This window comes from Saccostrea cucullata, unplaced genomic scaffold (genome assembly GCF_032062105.1).
Source record: "Saccostrea cucullata isolate Sc308-1 unplaced genomic scaffold, CSIRO_AGI_Scuc_v1 ctg2371, whole genome shotgun sequence".
Lineage (NCBI taxonomy): Eukaryota > Metazoa > Mollusca > Bivalvia > Ostreida > Ostreidae > Saccostrea > Saccostrea cuccullata.
Genome location: NW_026926019.1, coordinates 35,544 through 58,504, shown reverse-complemented (window position 1 = coordinate 58,504; position 22,961 = coordinate 35,544).

The window sequence follows — 22,961 nt, the reverse complement described above, 5'->3', positions numbered from 1 at the left end:
CTGTTTCTTGCCTAACGCCGAGCAAGCAGTTTTTCACCTATATTAAAGCGGCAATACGGCAGCAAAACATGTGCTTTTTCATTCAAATTTACCCTATATATCATTCAGGAATAAGGTAAAAAGTTGAAGTAAGCATTTTGAGAAAAACTAGACCTATTTTGTCTTTCAACAAAAACGGAGGGCTTTTCGACCCCAAAAACATTATGGAACTTAAAGTGAATTGGTTATTACACAATAAAAATTCAAAAGGTTCATTATGTTTTTTAGTTCTGATGATATCAATGCTGAGACATTACAAGTCACTCTATTCATCAACGGCTACTCAAAGAAATTTTACTCTTTCATGATTATACAAAATATGCGAAAAACGACTGTTTTTCAATTCACTAAAACTCTTGTAAAGGGTTAGAAGTGACCCTATGGCCCATTGTTTTTAAACTGCCCTTCCTATGCTTAACTCAAAACCGAAATCACTTTTAAGATTGATGGGTAATTAAAAAGGTTTTAGGCAACAAACTATTTTCTGTACAGACCCGTAAAATCCCTTTTATTAAAAAAAAAAAATTTTCATGACCTGAGAACCTGAAGAGAATGCAGAAGTTATTATTCATGTGAAATATCACAAGAATTGCTTGCTTGACATCTTTGATAATGGAACATTCGTGATTGAAATTTAACATAGAAATCTCCGTAGGCAATTTGAAGGGACTCACACAACAGGAACTTCTCTTCATATAGATACTAAAATTGAACATAGAGAGCATATTAGACTCCAAACAGGTTGACAAAGGGAAATAACTCTTACGCAATTATTTTTTAAATTACTTAAAAATACAACATATCAGGTCTCTAAAACACCTATAAGGGGTCAAAAAGTGACCAACGGACCATAATTTTTAAAATGCCCTTCTTATGCTTAACTCAAAACCGAAATCAGTTTGAAGATTGTTTGGAAAATGAAGAAGTTACAGGCAAAAAACTATTTTTCTGTACTGACCCCTAAAATCCCTTTTATTTTAATAAATTTCATAACCTAACCACCTGAAGACAATGCTAGAGTCATTATTCTTATGATATATATCACAAGAATTGCTTGCTTGACTTCTGAGATAATGGAACATGCATGATTTCAAATTTAACATAGAAATCTCCATAGGCAACTCACAGAACCGGAAGTACTCTTCATATACATACTAAAATTGAAACATAGAGAGCATTTAAGACTCCAAGATGATGGACAAAGAGAGATAACTCTTATGCAATTATTTTTGAAATGACTTAAAAATGCAAATTTTCAGTTCTCTAAAACACCTATAAGGGGTCAAAAAGTGACCCCACGGACCAAAATTTTTAAATTGCCCTTCTTATGCTTAACTCAAAATTGAAATCAGTTTGAAGATTGGTTGACAAATAAAAAAGTTACAGGGAGAATGCCGTTTTAAAATATGACCCCTACAAATCTCTAATTTTCAGGGATCTTGTTTTCATTACCTAATCACCTGAAGACAATGCTGAATTTATTATTCCCTGTAAATATTACAAAAAATGCTTGCTTCTTTCTTGAGATAATGGAACATGCATGATTCTTTTTTACTATAGAAACTCCCATAGACAAATTAAAAAGACTTTTTGAACAGGAAGTTCTGCTCTGATGGAAATGAAACTTACATCACAACCTTTACTTACTATCATAAACAATATGTAGTCTTCAAAATAAATTTTCTACGTTGTTTTTAAATTTTAAAATTTCAATCCCCCTTTTTCTTTACTTTCGAACCGTATATCACAAAATCGTACCATAGGTGCAAGAACCCTAACGATGAGTTTTTTGTAGATATTACTTTAAGGAATATATTCCTTAATTTGGAACCAAATTGCATGTAAAATTAGGAATGTTTTGGCTTTCGAAAAAAAAATTAGTTTCTGACTTATAAATACCGGAAGTGACGTCCCCGGAAGTACAAAACCTTGCTTACCGGAGACTTTTTGATACGCTGTCAAATGGTATTGTTATAAATTACATATATCCAATGGTTTTCTTTAAACCCTTGACATAAAAGTGTTAGGTATAATAATAATAAAACAAGATGATAACAATAGGGCTTTTCGCCTGAAAGCGAAAAGCCTTAATAAAAATTCTCTCCTCATACAAAATTAACGTAGTTAGAATCTGCCGGAAAATCAAGGGTCGTACAACTTAGATCTGTTTACTTGTACCACGTGAATTCTAAAATGGCACGTGCATACAATGTAAGGTTTACAATTATAATGGAATATTAGGTAAAAGCAATTCTCAGAATCAAAATATCTTAACTCTCCGGTAAATTAATAATAGTTAACATTTTAGTCTGCATTCAGACGAATTTAACATGATTAAGTACAAATGTTGACGTTTTTTGTATTGGGGTGCAGGAAAGGAAAATCCACCAAATCATTATAGTAATCGCGGCAAAATGTCAAAACAAAATATCTTTCTGCAGTTCCAATACAATTTGCACTTCAAATGGCAGTAATTTTTATATGTCATGAGTGCATTTTTATCTTGAGTTTACACTGATTTTGTTTTCTTTGAAAGCCATGGAGATACGAGAAATGATAGCATGTATCAACAAACCTGTAGGGTAGAACCATCGCGAGCCCCACGTGAATGTCGCCGATATCCAGTTTCTTCTTCATTCAATGATTTTATTAATCTCCCAGCTAAATTTTTGTCAGGAAAGTTGCTTTTTAATTTCAAGCCCTATTTTTGTTTTTCGTTTTGGTCGATTTGTCAATGTAGCAGGCCTACCGGGCTTCCCTCTATTACCATGCTGTTTTGTTTATGAAAACAATACGCATGAATTGTGTGTATAGCATGGAATGTGGAACCTCGAACACGTTGCGATGTATATATTTATGTACCATAAATAATTATTAATTTTAATGAAATAATCAGAATTATTTACTTATGAAATTTGTAATTTTCTGAAAGTGTATACATTTATGAGTATGAAAAAAATTCCAAATCCTACAGGAAAATTTTAAGAAGTCTGTTTTTGAAGAGATGCGCCATATTGTCACTTTAAAGGGGTACTGAATTGGATTTCTGTTGCGCAATACTTCACGCATCATTATAAAATTAAGTCTCTTTTGTGTTTAAAATCAATTATCTTTACATAAAACAATAAAAAATATAATATAAGAAACCACATGTTCAAAAATCTAACTAGTTTTATACAACTAATAACTGCATAAAACAGGCAAATTTAATCAAAATTCTGAGATCCTCCCTCTGAAAACCAGACGGTAATATCTTCTTACATAAAATATTATAATAGTATTACTCAGCACACATTATTTGTATTAAGTATCTTGTTCTATTGAAATAATTTTCTTCGAAGTACGAAAAAATTGGCAGTATCCCATATTGTTACATACTAGTTAGTGTACCTGTATTTTGAAACGGTCCCTTAAAACTACTTGGACGGTTAATGATTTTTTTTTCTTAACTTGAAATCTACACTGAAGTCAATGTTAGTAACATATGATATAAATTTTTATGCGCCCGGATCGATAGATCCGAGGCGTATATTTTTTTTGTCCTGTCTGTTTGTCTGTTTATCTGTTTGTCTATCTGTCTGTTGTCAACTTTAACCTTCGCTATAACTTTTGAACCATGAGAGATAGAGACTTCATATTAGGTATGCATACTCCACTGGAAAAGTTCTTTCAAATGACATCAAGGTCAATGACCTTACGACCTTGACTGTGACCTATATGCTAAAAATAGCTTTTGCGAACTTTTGCCATAACTATTGAACCATGAAAGATAAAGACTTCATAATTAGTATGCTTACACCAATAATTAAGCTCTTTAAATTGACACCAAGGTCATTGACCTTGTGACCTTGACTGTGACCTATAAGCTAAAAATAGCTTTTTCGAAATTTGGCCATAACTTTTGAAGCATGAGAGATCGAGACCTCACATTTGGTATGCATGCAACATTAATTAAGCTCTTTCAAATGACTCCAAGGCCAATGGCCTTGTGACTTGACTGTGACCTATATGCTAAAAATAGTTTTGGAACTTTGTTGCCACCGGGCGCATAGTGTTTCACAAACGCATGTTGTAATTCATGAAATTCTCACACTGTAAAACCCCCGTCTACTCTCTTTAGGGTTGAAAATGGGGTCATTTATTTAATGTTTGATTTTTCTTTTTTTTTTTTTTTTGCGAAAGGAATTATAAAATTTAACACAGGGCACCATTTAACGTCCTATCCAAGGGTCTTGCAACTTTTCAAATATGTATTGTAAAAAGAAAACATGACAAGAAATGCCTACAAAATTCCGTAATTTTTTTAATCAGTTTCCTGACGTGTAAAGAAACAACACTAGACTGGCAATTTTAAATGATTTATGGATCGTTTAACCATCTACTTCAAACGGGCGTTGAATCAGTACATGCACTTCTAAAAACATAAGATATGTAATAAAAAGTATGCATCCAGGCTTATTAAAGTTGACCAAATTGTATTTATGAGTGGGTTATTTCTGAATGACAAATAAGAAATATTCTTGAAATGATAAATCAACCTGATATTTATTTGAGTCGATGTCAGATACAAATGAAATTCGTTAATTAGATTTCTACAGAATAAATTTTCTGTGTTAATTTTTTTTTTCAAAGACAAATTGATTAGAATTTACAAAACATCCAATTTCAAACGTTTTGCAACCTGTAACCCTTAATGTTTCCAAGGATGTCATTTAACAACAAATCATAAAAGACTACAAAATATATAATATTAATTTAAATAATATTAATTAGTAACACGCTATAATTCATTACGTACTTATCGGTATTCTTTTGTATAGGCTGTTTCTATGCCCAACAGGTGAGAATTAATATCTGAATGGTAATATTTCTGCCTTTTCGACTTACGACGCGGTGAATTTACGAAGAAATCAGAAATAAATTAAATGTTCTTGCGAAATTATATTTATTTTGAAATTTAAGTAGCGGTCCTATTACGTATACGATACAACGTCAGATTGATTGTATATCATCACTTCATTTTTCTTTTTAATAAATTTTTTAAATGCAATATTGAAATGCCACTTTTTGCCGGTGTTCATAACGAGTTGCTTATTTTTAGGATCTTTTTCATACCAGCAGCTTTTTAATTGAGTGCCGAGCATCGGTTATTCTGAAGCTCTCCACCGGTAAATTGTTACTTAAATTCCATATGAGAGGGACGTTATACAACAAACAAAACAAAATATTGTATTCAGTCAACTTGATCACCACTTCCTCTAAGCCCGTCAGACTATATGCACAGGGGTCGCTACCAGCACAATTGTTGTTGCAATAGGGTAGAAAGTGTGCCGTGTGATTTTAATAGCAATAAAAAAGTAACATATTGCAATAAGGTATGCTCAACGATTTAAGTGGAGATTTATTATACCACCCGAATTTTAGAGTTAATGTGTGAGAATTAAAATTGATGTGATTTATAGATGCCTTAAGGAATACTTGTGTAAATGATTTTTATTTTTTAGAAAAATATTGTTTTCTTAAAAGTGCCTTTTATTAATGATTTTTTTCTTTACAAAAAGATTCTTTTTGCGTGGACATAGATTTGGAGATGATATTTTCGGTATAATTTCATGACTTGTATGTTACCATAGCATTTCAGACCTAATATACGTAAATATATACATTTGTGGTATCTCTCCATTATATAAACATACAGAGAACAAATATCTTCAATTCTGTATGAAGTTTGTCAGGGGTCAGAGGTCAATACGTGACCTACTCACAGGGTGCAATGATCGCTACGGGTACAAAATGACTTGCTCTACTTGCTTTTCATGTATAGAAATAAACAAAATAAGCAAGTAAAATAATAATTTTTTTTATTTGCAATGTAAACGAGTATTTCATACATTTTTTGGCTATCGATTTAACCTGCGTATACAGAGAATATACACATGAAAACTTAGCGTTTACTTACAAATTTTATGACACTTTTGTCAGCTGCACAGTCTCTAAAGTTTATCCTAATTTTTTGGGTAGACCTTTGGTTCACATTCCATGAAAAACTATAATAATTTCATCAAATTCTACTCACGATAAATGTGTAAATCTGTTGGAAAATATCAAAGCATTGCAATCACGCCACAAACAGCTGACAAACACTTCGGAGTTGTCGTAACAATAAGCTGTCGCAGTATCTCCGTGTTTTCATCATAAATATGCCTTTATTCATTGAAATCGTATATTAAATGTTTTTGATCAAATTCAATTGATTGCAAATTAACTGGCTCGGTCAAGTGTTCCCATCCATCGGATCCATCCATCCCTTTCTGGCGACCGAAAAGGCGAAATTCCTCCAACTTTTTATCATCGATCTTCGAATCGGACGTGTTGTCTTTTCAGCATTGGTTATCAGTTTTCACGAATACAAATATTCCCAGACAACAATCTGTTCACTATTACCGATCAAAAGTAGCCTTTCACAAAATATTTCCTTAGAAATAAAATCCTTAGCCTGGTGAATTCGAAGCGTAAACGCCATTCAAGCCGATTTACACCTTGTGTCACTTTTCAAAATCTACGACGGACGGTTAGTGCAATAATTTAATTCGAAAAAATTCATTTGTCTGTCTCAAATGTATATATAAGTAATAAATAACAAGTTTATAAACTTCAGTGGGAATTGAAGTGGGTTGGTACGTGATCAAATCTTCTGAGAAGGCCTTCGGCCTTCACAGGATTTGATCACGTGATCACGTTAATTATTGGATATACTGATGTGACTGAATTTCCTCCTTAAAAAAGAGATGATTCCCTGATATATCATTTTTTTAATATAATATTTATTTCTACAATCTTACAATACTTAACCTAATGAACGGGCTATGAATCGACTTTTTAACTTATTTTGGTAACAAAACCCTCACAAAGCAGACAAACTCGTAGAAACTTTAATGTCTTTACTTATAAGAAAACTGATCGAGTTCCCTTAATCATTTTTATTCAAGTAAATGTGAAGTATTCACTTTTTTCATTGAAAAAAAATTAATCAGTAAACGAGGAAATTAACTAGATAGAAAATTATTTTATACAAATTATTTGGGACTGTGATAACCAATTCGTAATAACAACGACAGAGAAAAAGATGAAGATGTAAAAATGCAGCATTACCTATGATTTAAAATGTATATACATGTACTAAATTGAATCCGTACTTACCATTTTTATGAATTAAAGGTAAAACCAAATAAGTAACAGACGAAATATACAGCATGCCCATGTTATCAATTTAATTACATTGTTCTATGTCTTTCATTTACCCGGCTATTTAAATAGTTCCAATTCGGACAAGAACAATTGCACAACATTAAAGGGTGTTCTGGTAATTTGATTCTCTACGTAATGACACTGATCTAAGACAAAGATATGCCCGATTTTAATAAATGGTGTGATAAATATCTTGATTAATAACATTTTTATAGAGTGGCATAGGATTGACATATTTTGCTTTGGAAAGGTTTAAAATGCAGCACTCATATACATGTATTATTAAAAGAAAAATATATGTTGGTGGAACACGAATGCCCCCGTATGACACCTTTTGGCGAAGATTGAAATTTCTTAATGCTGTACGTTAAACGCCATGGTCAAGAAATTAAAAAAAAATGAAATGATATTACCCCCCCCCCCCCCCAAAAAAAAGAATTGTTTCGGTGAATTTTACTTTAAAATATAAAAACGCATAAGCACCAACTATTAAAAAGTTTACCAGGTCAAGGGTAAAATGAATGAAAGAATGGGGAATGCCCTGTCGTAAAAAAGTACTAAGTTAACGTAATATATTCAATGAAAGAATGGGGAATGCCCTTTCGTAAAAAAGTACTAATTTAGCGTAATGTATTCAAGTCCTAACTCCAACTGTTCAGAAGGTGACAAAGGTCATTTTTTTTCAAAATAGGCCAAACGTCAAAATCAAGGTAAGATAGTCAATCTGGGAGGGGAGGGAGAGGTTCGGGCTTCTACTGTGGACGGTTTGTGTATTGAGGCCAGCGGGCCGCTTCTTGGCTTGGGAGGAGTTAGACTTGCCTTGCAGTATATTATGGGATTGGGGGCAAATGTTGATAGTCCTGCTTGTGGTTGTGTTTTTCGTCTGCGGTGCGGGAGCTTGTATCATGGGGGGAGAATCGTGTGTGGGGCCCCTTGGTCTGGGATCTGGGGGGGGGGGGAGTCGGGGATTCCGATTTGCCTTTGGATGTTGTGGGGCCTGCTAGTTTCCCAAGGGTGCCGCGATGGAGGTTAGTGGAACCGCTTGAGGGTTATGTACAAATACCAGCACAATAAAAGCCGTGTTCAAAAACGTTGAGAGGAAAACATTATCTTGTTTTTTCACTAGCCAATGTGCTCAGGTGAGCGATGTGGCCCATGTTTAAATCGAGTTGCAGCTTTCCGTTTTTAACAGTAAGGCATTAAAGATAAATCTTAAGTAAAACACATTAATTTAAGGCCTATATTCAGTGATATGTATTTTTATTTTTTCTTTACTGTTAATTGAACGTTTGAAAGACAGTAAGCGCAAAGAAGCGAGTAACAGATTGCATCATCGATTGAATTAAATGACTCTAAGGAAATTGTCTAATGACAATGCAAGACGTAGGTATGTGTGTGCACGTAGCAAAGCTAGGTCATATAACAGCTGGCGAATCACAAGATAATCTTCCACCTACGAATCGTATTCTTTAAGTTTTTACGCGTCTAATCACATAATTATAGATGTTCTATTTATCCCATACGGTTTCATTTTCATAAACGTTTTGAGACATTTCCTTAGAGTCATTTAATGTTTTCCTCTCAACGTTTTTGAACACGGCTTTTATTGTGCTGGTATTCGTGAGTCGCTCTCCAGATTCTGCAATTTTTGGACGTTTTTCTTTCATATTAAATTTTGTTCTCAATTTTATTTATTATCACATCCATAATTCAAAATAATACTGACATATGTGTATAAGACAAGTAACAGTGTGCAGTGGTTTAATTATAATTCACTGAAGGATGCTTTGAGAAGAAACTAGAGGTACTGTGGGCAATGAGCTCATTTAATGATACCCCCCGCCTCCCATGTGGTTATAATAGCAAAGTCCATGTTTTGCTGTGGCCGGGAAACCCAAAATATATGTCGGATCAAAAAGTAAAATAGGAGGTGCACAATGGCAATAATAATGATTCTGTGTTAGTTTCATTAAATTTCACTCAGTGGTATAAGAGGTGTTGCGGATAAGAGATGGGTACCACAAAGCGTAACAGACAGACGGACGGACGGACATACCGATTACAGTATACCCTCCCACTTTTCAAGCGCGGGGGGGGGGGAGGTATAAAAAAAGGATCCAAATTAAACTAGGACGAGAAACCCCCATTAACATTCCAGCTGATAACTGTAAAGGAATTAAAGCTGAACACAATTTGTAACAAGAATTTGTCAGCGGCGTACACGGACGTATGCTATACAACACTGCAGCGACAAAAATAACTTGTGTGTACTTCTTCCAAAGACACTAACAACAGTTGCACAGCTCAGTGCAGTTTACAAACAAACACAAATATGCGGAACTGCAATGAAATATAAACAAACACCCCTACTAATGTTATTGTGATTTAAATTCAAGACACGTGGTTTAGATTTACCTATTCAAAGGTTATAGGGTAGATCCGGTTTTATAAATAAAATTGGCAGTAAACAGGAAATTGCTATAGTCTGTTTCTTCTGAAACATGTCCTGTGAAAAATGTGTGTTTGCACACCTTTCTGAAAGACTTTCATGATTTTCAACAGAAATGGATGGCTTAAGGGGGGGGGGGTGGTAAATAACAATTAATACATCTTATACTTAACTGCAAAAATTACAGCTCACTAGCGACCGAGATGCTTGTAAAAAATGTATAATATCATTTACACTGACAAACCTTTGTTTGCCTTATATGGCTATTGCTATTAATGCGCACAGAGGATCTTACCAGAGCAACGCCAAATACATGTTTACATGTTACTTCGAACACGTGGTTCAAATCTATGATCATATCAATGGAGTGCAAAGTAAAAAAAATGTTCCTATGAAACATTAGAAACTATTAATAATATCACTGGCGTTTTTAATTTGTTAATGACTATAGAGAAAAATATGCTTAATAAAACGTATACAGTTCGTGTCACAGAACACCAGCAATTCAAGGATAAGGAAAACGAGCAGCTTCTCCTATGCGTTTAAATGGACAAAACATTTTTTACATAACTATACATGTATACTCGTGATCACGTGTGTTGGCAAGGGAATCCACCTGGCAATTGTATTCACCGATAGTACAATAAAGGAATTTATCAAGCGTAAAATTCCTGTAGTATTCGTATAGTAACCCATAATGCAATTCTCATTCATCTGATTTGTCAGTTAAAGTCACATTGGTGCCCCATTTGCTAATCTGACGCCAAAAAATATAGTCCCGGTTCCCATGCAAAATATTTGTCTAAAAAGAAATTCTAATTCATGACAGCAGAAAATTGTATCATAGAAAAAACTTTAAAATAATTTAAACTTGAATGAATTCAAGAAAGATCGATTGAAGTACATTTCTACAGAATGATATTATAGGGTGGTGAAAACTAAAACACAACATAACTTTTCTGTTTACCATGTCTCCACGTGCTAGTCACTTCCTAGCCACATTTCCGTGAATTATTTACAAAGTCTCGCTAGCTCTCGCCAGAGCCAATGTCAGAGCTACCTTGAACTCATCGGGTTTTATGATATGCAGAACACCGACAAATAAAAGGTTCCGAACACATTAGCAGGGGTGACAAAGGTAATGCAAGAAAACCAGCACGAACACGGGTCGCCATTTCACGCGGACACCCGTGACAAGAAAGCAGTCAGGTGTAACGAATGCGAAGAGTATATCCCGATGCTCATAGCTGATATCGTAGATAGTATTAGATTGAAATGGCGTAAGCCTATTTACGAGTTAAGTTTTAACTTTAAGCTTTAACTTCATCGCACCCTAATCGCGCTCGTCTTCATTAAGTGTCTCCATATCCTTAGCATAACTTTATCTGCTCTAGCCTCTTCCTCCTCACCTTCGTCCGTGTATGGGCGCCCTATCAACCCTCAACATTACGTGTCTGTTATTCCGTAAGGCTCTCTGTATGACCGGGCATAATGCTCTATGCCTCTCTATGCCTTCACTCGGAAACTGTCCTTTAACACCAAAGTCTATCTTTCAATTTAAATGCACATATCCTAACCTTCTCTAGTTCCTTAAAGCTTGAGAATTTTACAACAATAGGCCATACTGATCGAATGCTGCATCTTTCTAATTGATGGATACACTCAATGAAGCTCTCAACTCCTGAAATATTTTAACAGTTTAATTAACAAAATCATTTACGAGTCTTTCACTTCTCTCTTCCATTACCACGGTATTCAGCAAGGCCAAGAAACAATAATTTGTCTCTCATACTTCGACTCTTAAGATCTACAATCTTAAATTGAGTTCTGTAACCTTTTTCTTTAATTGCATCGCTTTTATGTCAATTCTCGATTACTTTGAAATCTGTATCTCCAAGCCTTCTGAAAAACCTATCATCCCATGCAGTTTTCATAGTAAAATCAGCAGTAGCGTCCTGCGAAATTTCCATAGATTCCACAGTCTTTACATGCCGCAGCACAACCTGCCGTGTTGCGGTCGGTTTCGCACACACACACACTAGTTGTCGATGAATTGGCATCGGGCCTTGGGGTCGATTAGCCAATATATATTATCTTAATGAGACACCTTACCTTGGTTCTCCTACCTTCGGATGAGACCTTAAAAACCGAGGCCCCGTGTCAGCAGCAGATGTTGGCACGATAAAGATTCCTCACTGCTCAATGGCCCTGAGTGCCGAGTAAAGGTCAAAATTTGAAGCCCTTCACCGGCATACGGTGACGTCTCCATATGAGTGAAAAATTCTCGAGAGGGACGTTAAACAATATACAATCAATCAATCAATCCTTTCATCACTTGTTCACACTTCTTAACCTCATATAAACTTGGACAGACAAATGAGTGATTCCGACTTAAGGTTTCGTCAAAGGTCAACATGTCCAAAAAATTATTTTTACAATAGCCCCAAAACTATGTGAGGTATAAAGTTTAAACTTTTACAGTTTATAAATTTTTCATTGATTAACAGATAGAAAGTATCACTTGATAAAAAAAATACTTGGAAAAAATATTCATTGAGAAAAATTCTTCTTAAAAATGCATATATTTTCAAAAAATACACCTAATTAATTCCGCGCTCTTAGTGAAAACCATTATTGCAGAAACAAAATATGTTTATCAATGTAAGGCAAGTTGGACTTGGATAGCCTCTGGAAAGTTGTTTTCCCTGTTTATTTTGTCCAAATGTTAGATTTAAAAGTGAAAGTACATTGCAAATGGCGGATTCTATAGGGGTCTTGTCTTTATACATGTCATACTTTCAATAACAGCCTTTCAGAGACCATTCACGTCCAACTTGCCCTTCAATGATAAACATATATTATTTCTGCAATGATGGTTATCACAAAAAAGACAGAATTAAGCGGGTGCATTTTTCTTTAAATATGCTATCTATCAATCAATGATATATTTATAAACTGTAAACGTTTTGACTTTATATCACACATAGTTTTGGAGCTATTGTAAAAATATTTTTTTAGACATGTTGACCTTTGACGAAACCTTAAGAATTTGACAGGACTGAATAAAGTGTCATTTCAAAATTTGCTTTCTTATTAAACTGTAGTTCGTGACACACAAATTAGAACAAAAAGAACATACTTAGGAAATGAAAATTTACAAAAATGAAAACTGGAATGTCTAGCAAACTTTTATCAACCATATTCTGTACTTCAAAGGATTCAATAAGACGAGCCATATCAAAGGTCATAAAAAAACTTGAAGCAGACATTTGTTCCTTCTAACATTGGTTTTAATCTTTTCACACGAGAACAAGTTATCCAAGACCAAACCCGTCCCTAGCGCAAACTCTTTGGTGAGGACCATTTTCCAGTGTTTCTTGTCATAGATGGTACCTACCTATACCTACAGAAAAGTAACCAGTTTTCTATTCAGGGAAGATCATACAGTCTACATAAACATAGACCTCTTACATGTATAAAACTCATGGTATTCGTGACGACTACAGGGTATTATGCGAGTGTGATGGGTCCATACATGGCTGACAGTTGTAAGATTGAGGCAAAATTTATGCATCATTTCTTTACTATAGACTGAATGGATGCAGGACGGAGATGTCTTCATAGTGGGTCGTGATTTTCGCGGTTTCATTAATAAATTGGAAGACATTGAAATGAGAACAGAAATGCCCTCCTTTTTTAGAAAGAGGTCAAAAGCAGTTAACTAAAGAAAGCAGCAACTCATCTCGCCTTCACAGGGTGAAAAACCAGGTTTCCCAAATTTGGATACATGGTGGAAACCAATGGGAATCGTGACATCAGTAGTTTCCATATAGTGGCCATTTTTTAATGAAAATCATGTTGACGGGTTCCCAACATGAAAAATGTGATAGGAACTACAAGGAAAGTTTCTAAAACATTTTTCTTTGGGAAACGACAGGCTAATCATTTACCAAAAAAAAAAAAAAGGTTTTTGTTTCCCCGAGTGGGAATCTTATGGAAACTCATGTGGTAGTTTCCGCCACATTTCCTAAATTTGGACACTACATGTCAACCTTTTGATTCCAGAGAAGGTACCATATCCTGTCCAAACTTGCCTGGTGACTTATTTCTAATTATATTTTTTTCTTTTTCTTTTTTTTTGTAAATGATTAACCTGTCGTTTCCCAAAGAAGAATGTTTTAGAATTCAAACTTTCCTTGTAGTTCCTATCACATTTTTCATGTTCGGAACCCGTCAACCTGTTTTTTATTAAAAAGCTAATAAAGATTGAATTGTATGAAATATTTAAATTCGACAGTCTCCACTAAAAAAATCTTATGAATTGTGTCAATTTTCCCCATTCTCTTCCTAATTGTTATAATGGCTGTGTAAAGAATCTCATTAATGTATTCATTCACATTCATAAGTAAACAAATCAGCTCCTTGTTTATTAAGATCACATTCAGCACAGACATAAAAATACATAAAAATAGAATTTAATAACAAGTACATGTATCAGAATAAGTTATATTTTTACTGTATGCATATAGATAAATAAATGAATATCTTCATTGAATAAGTTAAGCATGAAAATGTCAAAATATTTCCTTTGGTATTCATCCATATTTCTGTTCAATGCTGCAATTAAACTTATGCTCGACAATATTTTGGTAAAGGCTAATTATTTAGCCACTGGTTCTGTTTGTTTTTTATCTGCTACATTTCTAATAAATTTGAAATACATAACATGACAAAATAATTTGAAATTATTGACATTTTTTTTTTGTTGTTGTTGAAAGACACAACATGCAAACTGAAAAATGTACTTGTTAAAATTTCATTATAAAATAACAGCATTGGAAAGTGATGAAATTAAACTGCAATGTATATTCAGTAAGAAAGCAAAACATTAATACTGATCATAGAATACATTTGGATGCAAAATACTTGTGTGGTATCTAAAATCAATTAAAAATTACATACAAAAAATGGTTACACTATCACATTTTTAAACAGTTGCAAAATAAAATCACAACAAAAAAGATATTTAATCGTAAAATACATGACAATGCATCTACTTTAGATGACAACAGTGCAATGGCACAGTTAAAAAAAATTCACTTCTGTGAAGTTTTTGGAGTCACATTCGATTGGAAAATGACATTCATCTACCATACTTATGGCAGCACTACAATGCTCCGATGGATTGCCATATTTCACAATACTATGAAATAGATTAGTTCTTAGATTAAATAAGATATTTTAGTCAGGAAATATGACAACGCAAAATTCATCTACATTATACATGACAACAATGCTATGCCCCAGTTTGAAAAAAAATGCATTAACTTCTGTAAAGTTTTCAGAGTCACATTGGATTGGAAAATGACATTCATCTACCATATTTATGGCAGCACTACAATGCTCCGATGGAATGCCATACTTCACAATACTATAAATTAGTTCTTAGATTAAAAAGGGGCTCGTTTTTGAAAATGAAAATAGTTTACAATTGATTAGCAAATGAAATCCAATATTTATGAATATGCTTCCAATTACGAATAAGTTGAATTTCTGAAAAGACAATCAAAGCAGTTTGTAGTGTTGATAGCATCCACAGTTAGTGATGAGAGGCATGTTGAAAGTTTCTGATATGTACAAATTATCACACAAACACCCGAGCTGGAAAAGCGAAAACAACGATAAATGATTGTGCTCCTCTCTTTTCTTTGGCAATTGCGCACCTGTAATGTGTCCTCTAAATTGGTAGAAAGGTTGCAGGTCCATCATTCATCTGATCTGAGCTACAAACAGAAACATAAAAATCCCTGTTGCTCTTCTGAATGTTTATACCAATCCACAGCTGCAAACAGATGGCTGGCTATTTTGTCATTTAAAACAGCAGAGTGTTGTATGAAATGTTTAATAACCCCTGATCTTTGCACCCCATGATCATCAATGGTCGAGTCATCAGCTGCCCACTTTGGAAGAACAATACTGGAATTTTCCCCTCTACAACTACTGGATCCCAACAACTCGTTATTCCGGTGAACAGAGAGATAACATTTCTCAACGGTGGTGACAGCTTCCCTGTTTATTGTTTCATCTCCATACATTTTCCTATACACACAAAGTAAGTGCTCTTGAGCTGCATTTGAAAGACATTCCAGTTTGTATCCTGCATGTTTGAGTTAGAGACCAGAGAGATCCTGCTTACACATTTCTCGACTTCTGGAACTGCTACTTGTGGAGCTGGCAATTTATTGAAGGGCAAATAAACGTTGTTGTTTTTGTTTCCACCAAGATCAGTAAACATTGAATTTAAATTCTCACCAAAGTTTTTGTACTGTAAGTCAGCAGTGAAACCCAGTTGTTGAAATTTGCGCATGATTTGAATTTCTATGGACCTTTTGTTGGTTGGAAAATCTGCTAAAATATCGTTGTACAAATGTACCTTTCAAAACTGAAGGCCAAGAATCCATACAAACTGCCATTCTGATAATCTGTAACCGTTTCTATTGTTTCTTTCAAATGCTCATGTAGATACATATTTGGTGTTAAAAACTTTGGTCCATACAGCTGCTCAACGTCATTTGAAAAATTCAGAAAAAGTCTATGGGCAATCTGTAACGTTGCTTTGGGATGGCAGGCTGACAAATTATTCTACATGCCAAAACAAGCTTCTGCCAGGCCTTCAAATGTTGTGTAGGAAGGAGTCCCTGTAGGCAGTACAAAGAGTAAACAAGCACCCAATTCTTCCCTTCTTGGGCAGTGAACTGTCCATGATTGTAACAACAATACGTTGGGTCGTAGAATCTGTAAATAGCAGGTTAAAATCATGGATATACTTTGAAAAGGGTATTCCGAACACGAAAAGTCCATTCACTGCTGATTATATCCAAGAAATATGTGTATTGTGCAATAGGTACTATCGCCATTGAGCAGTGGGTCACAAGATTTTAAGAAGATGAAGCTGTTGGCTGCAAGATGCTGCACTTAGCAAAACAAAGCAATTTTCTGAAGACACGTGTTGAAAATGAGGGACTGGATAAAGTGACATCAAAATCCTGGCAGAAGGTAGACAGTGTTGATGTTTTATTCCCAACATTACAACAATCCTGCGGAACGATACACAGCATTTTTGAGCCTCGTTTTACAAAATATTATATTATCACATGGTGAAATGTTAACTGGATATGAATCTCAAATGAATTTAATGTCATCTATGAATTCCATAAGAAACTGCAAGAAGGAGAATTTCAAATCCGCAGTAAGTGAAAGAATCTGTGAAAGCTACAACTGAAATCTTCAAGAACATTTTTTAGCGATTGACAGTTTGTTTTCGTACAAGATGCACGTCATTGCACGAAGAGAATATATCTCAGTTGCATTGAGATTATCGAAGTTATGGATGGAAACTTGGATTCTGATAAACTTGCATAGTTTTTGAAATCCACCGGTCCCACCGGTCCCACCGGCAAATATTACAAAAGTCCTGTAATTTTCGACCTTAAAGGAATTTAGTTTTTGTTTGTTGTTTTACGTCCATCTCGAGAATATTTCACTCATATGGATACGCCACCACTTGAGCAGGGAGGGATTTTTTTTCGTGCCATAACATACAGCGACATATGACCTCGGTTTACATGGTCTCATTCGAAGGACCGGTCTTCCGGAAGTTAAATGTGTTTGATAAAATAATGCACTCGGCTTTCAGGACAGTTAGTTTTTCATAAAATGGCAGTGCCATATGCATGATTAAATTCGGTGAAAAAAAGAAGACCCATTATATTACCCCGGCTATGTCTGTGTTTGGTCAATCAGCCAATTCAATTTATTTCCCCAACAATATTTAGAAGTTTGTTTTACCCCCTTGGCACGCAAAAGATCGTTTCTCTGGTTTTGAAAAAGAGTAGGCTCGTTAAGGGCCGCCAGAGAAAACCAAAAAGTTCATCCAGTATTTAAATTTTCCCACCGAAATATGGCTGGGATGTTGCCGACTCGGGCGTAAACAACCAAAAAAATCGATCAATCAATCTACGATAGACAGCCATCGTTCGTTCGGCATCCATTATAAACATCACACCTGGTTAATTCACTCTGGGGATGTTTGACTCTTTAATTTTTTAAGGTCTAACTGGTATTAAAAAAACAACTAGATATTATGGAGAAGGTGGCCATTTCAAAGGGCCCCGCTTTTAGCAACGAACATGAAAATATAAGGTAGCTGAAAAGGGTTAATTATGAAGGTGTTCGAGATTAAAGGGGGCAAAAAGTAACTACTCCCTGAAAAATAATACAATTAAAAAACTTTTAGAAATGTATCATGAAAATTGTTGCATATCCTCTATCATAATATGGAAGGAAAATCACAAATGTTCCATACGCAGTCAATTGTTTGAGGATGAGTGGACCTAAGGGAAAGAAATTATGTACCGAACCAAGATTTTAAACAGAGAGGCTATTTTTGACCTTGACCTAGAAACTTTGTTCAATGTCACTGCATATCAATTGACCACTGGCACTCTGTTAGTGAAGTATGAGCCACATTCGACAAAGGGGAGAGAAGACATGCTCCGGACAAGGATTTTTCATATAATTCTGCTATGATGACCTAAACCTTAGACATAGAAACAGGGTTCAGTAGCACTTCACACCCTTTAACCAAAGGCACTCTGTGAGTGAAGTATGAGCCACATTGGACCAAGGGGAGAGAATATATGCTCTGAATAAGAATATAAATAGAAAGGCTATTTTTGACGTTGACCTAGGAACTTTGTTCAAGGTCACTGCACATTCCCTGACCAATGGCACTCTGTGAGTGAAGCATGAGCCACACTGGACAAAGGGGAGGGAAGATATGGTCCAAACAAGGGTTTCATATAATTTTGCTATAATCTTAACCTTTGACCTAGAAATATGGTTCAAGGCACTACAAACCCTTCATTTGTAGGAAATACAAGGTGTAGTCTTTAACTTGAAATATGGTTGAATACAAACTCTGAAGGTCACTGGACCCTTTTGTGATTAAGAATATTTCACTTATATTTACCGCGTCAATTCACACACTTTATCTGTGTTCCCCAAACGAAGTTGGGGAACAAAAACTTTCAAGGTCACTGTTTTATTGACTCTGTTTCTTATTATTTTTCATATAATTCTGGTCTTCCGTCATTCACACACCCTTTACCCAAAGGAAGACCTTATAGCGATTTTTCTATATTTCTGTTTCTTTGACCTAGAAACACAGTCCAAGGTCTTCCATTATCCAAAGGCACTCTTCACACTGGAAGACCTTTTTTCATATAATTCTTATAAGTGATTCTACTGTTTATTATATGAGCCTAAACCTAGGGGAGAGAAGATATGGTTTTTCGTCTTCACGGAAGACCTTATAGTGATTCTACTGTTTCTTATTATTCTTTTTTTGACAAAATTTTGTGCACGCGATTTCTCGAAAACTATTCAGTGGTTTTTTACGAAACTTTTCACAAAATATGCGCCTTTATATGAAGTTGTGCAGTCTGTAATTGTTTTTGGAAAATTCGCTTCCGGTGCCAAGTTATGGACGATTTTGCTGATTTTAAAATGCAATTTTGTCGCGCACTTTTATCAAAAATGGTAGAGAATATGAACTGGAGACTTATTGGAGATGATAGATCATGACTTTGTGGTTTGCAGAATCGCCTTTTCGTGCGTCGTCAATACTTCCGGTCGTTACGAGATGCAAATTTAGAAACTCGTATTTTTCAAACTTTTTTGTTTTTCAACATTTTTTATTTATTTTTGGAATGATAATAGAGACCCTTTGATCGATGCTTACTATACACGTTGTTTGGATTTTGGTTAATCAGAACTCTAGATATTAATATTTGAAAATCTGAAGCGAACCCAAGATGGCGGCTGTCTCTGTCAACTCCGCCATTTTGCGAGTAGGGGTTTATGGAGGCACCTGAGCGTTTGACTAAATGATACATGAAAAGTAAAAAAACTACGTGGACTTTCACCTAGTAGTACGCTGCAATTCAGTGACAATCTTAAAACTTAATTTCCGTTTTATTGCTTTAGTATAATTGGGCTAGATACGTGTGTGCAATGTGTTAAATTTACTTTCTTAACGTCGAAATAAAATAAAGGCGATAAGTGGAAGTTGTTTTATTTAATATTTAATTTCATTGAAGCTATTACACCTATTTGATAGATCAGTCCAAAGGATAGGCACGAATATTTACTCGTAGTGTTTGTCGCCAGATTATGAATAGTGGCCCGCCTTTTATGATTCTTAGACAGGTGTACTGTTGCAGGTGTACTGTATACATAACTATATTTAGAGCAGTATTCAAAATTTATTAGTTTTTCACAACGTAACCACTGTGTTTCCCATGCACACTTGAGTCATATTAAATTAATACAAAAGACAGAAATAAGAAAACCTTTTTTTAAATAAGATCGTCTAATGGAGTTTATATTAACATTCTTTTCTCAAAGATATTTAAAGTTGAACATTGAACATAAATGAAATCTGATTCCTTGACCGTCGAAGGGCGAGACATGTCTTTCATCGAACCATTTCTACCTTTCCATGAAGGTGTAGAGAGTCGGGTAAGTTCACTTTGGGGATTAACGGGCAATTAGAAAAAAGTTAAAAATGATTACCATTTCACTTCTTTTGTGTTACTTACCTATATAAGATATAGAATATGTACAAGCTGTTAAATATACTTTCTAAACCTCGCAATTTAGGCTTAAAGAACTTTTTTTTCTTTTTTCTTTATTCTATTGAAGCTATTACACCTATTTAATGAAACATTTCAAAGAAAAGGCGCGCAGATTAACTTGTGGCGTTTGGCGCGAAATTATAAATAGTGGCGCGCATTTCGTGATTCTTCGACAGGTGTATTGTTGTATATTCAAGTACATTTATAGCAGTGGACTAAAACGCGTAATTTAAGCGTGTTGGGAATAAAGGTGTAGTCTTTAACTTGAAAATGGTTGAATACAAGCTGGACGATTGGATTTTCTTTGTGACCCAATTTTTTTATCACTTTTTCAGCTCGATTTTAGGTTCTTTTCCTGAATCGGACGGAAGACCTCTCGTTGCTCGCAACGAGATCGTTTCTAGTTATTATTCTTTTTTTTGACAAAATTTTGTGCACGCGATTTCTCGAAAACTACTCAGCGGTTTTCAACGAAACTTTCACAAAATATGCGTCATTACATGAACTTGTGCAGTCGGTAGATTATTTTGGAAAATTCGCTTTTGATGCCAAGTTATGGCCAATTTCCTGATTTTAAAATGCAATTTTGTCGCGCACTTTTGTCGAAAATGGCTGAGGATATGAACTGGAGACTTATTGGAGATGATAGATCATGACTTTGTGGGTTGCAGAATCGCCTTTTCGTGCGTCGTCAGTACTTCCGGTAGCTACCGGAAGCATATTTTAAAAAATGCAATTTTTCAACTTTTTTGTTATTTAATATTTTTCATTCATTTTTTGCATATAAATAGAGATGCTTCTTATAATGCTTAATATATAATTTGTTTGAATATTGATAAATCTTAAGTCTAGATATTAGCATTCAAAAATCTGAAGCGGGTCCAAAATGGCGGCTGTCTCCGGCATTTCGCAATAGGGGTTTACGGAATCAGTCGAGCGTTTGCATGAACGAAGGTAACATAAGGATAAATGAAATGTAAAGGACTACTTGGATTGTCACGTTGTAGTTACGTTATAATTCTGTGTCAAACTAACATCTTTCTGTAATTGGTTTTGGTTGGTTCTCAAAGTAGAAAAAAAGACTAATTGTGTAAATGAAATTCGATACCTAATATCTTTTGTGCGTCAGGGAAAAAAACATATCTTAAATCATAGTTATATGTAATGCTCTCTCAAGAAAGAATATCATTGAATATTGTAAGTCACCTATTTAATAGAACATTCCAAAGAAAAGACGCGAAGATTAACTCGTGGCGTTTAGCGCGAAATTTTGATAAGTGACTCGTTCCTAATTCTTAGACAGAAGTACTGTTGCAGAGGTATATACAAGTAGATTTTGAGCAGAGGTCCCAATAGCGTAATATTTAGCGCGTAGGAATTTCATGCTGACAACTTGGGTTCAATCCACCTTATGTGCAAATCTTTTTTTTTTTTACTTTTATGCTAGATTTTTCGTTTTTTATTTCAGAATCGGACGGAAGACCTCTCGTTGCTCGCAACGAGATTGTTCTAGTTATTATTAAGGTCTTCCGTTTCAGACGGAAGACCTTACAGTGATTCTACTGTTTTTTCTTTTGTCCGCGATTTTTCTTTTTATTATTATTTTTTTTCCCTTTTCTTGTAAATCGGATTTCTCAAAGATGGCTGAACGGATTTTCTTGAAATTTTCAGGGATGATAGAGAATGAAAATACGCCCAGGCGTTTCTTTCATTTTTTCAAAATTCACTTCCGGTCGTCAGTTATTCCGATTTCCGCTTTTTTCAAAATAATTTTGTCTGAGTCATATCTAGAAACGGTAAAAGATTAAGACACCAGATTACAGAAGTATAGATCTTGAAAATTAAAAGGCAAGCCCATTTGGGTAAACATCGTCCGCCTTCACTTCCGGTCGTCACAGGAAGTGATCAAAGAAATCGAAAATTTCAACTGTTCTTTTATGAAACTTTTTTTGCATCAGATAACAACATCTTATTTGTAGTTTCGAAATAAATCAGTCTCATCCGAAGCAAAAACGACAACTTCCGGTTATGATAGAAAAACTGCATATTTTCAGTATTTTTTCTTTCACATAAATATTTTTTATAGATAAAGTATTTGTAATGATTTTTTGATATGTTATTTAGACTGCAACTGTCTACAGTAACGTCAAATATCTTTGTAAAATTCACTTCCGGTTGCGTGATTTCCTGTCCTCAAAATGAGAAGTTATCATAGCTAGATCTCGTAAACGGTAAGAGTTTAAGACACCAAACTTAATCAAGTGGTAAATCGTGATGAGTAGGATAAATCATTTAGGAAAAGATCGTCTGTCGTCACTTCCGGTCGTCACCGGAAGTGATAAAAAAATCGAAAATTTCAACTTTTCTTTTTTGAAACTTTTTTTTACATCAGATTATAGAATCTTATTTGTAGTTTTAAAATATATCAGTCCCACCGGAAACAAAAACGACAACTTCTGGTTATAAGAGAAAAACTACATAATTTGATTATTTTTTCTCCCATATATATACTTTTTGTAGATAAAGAA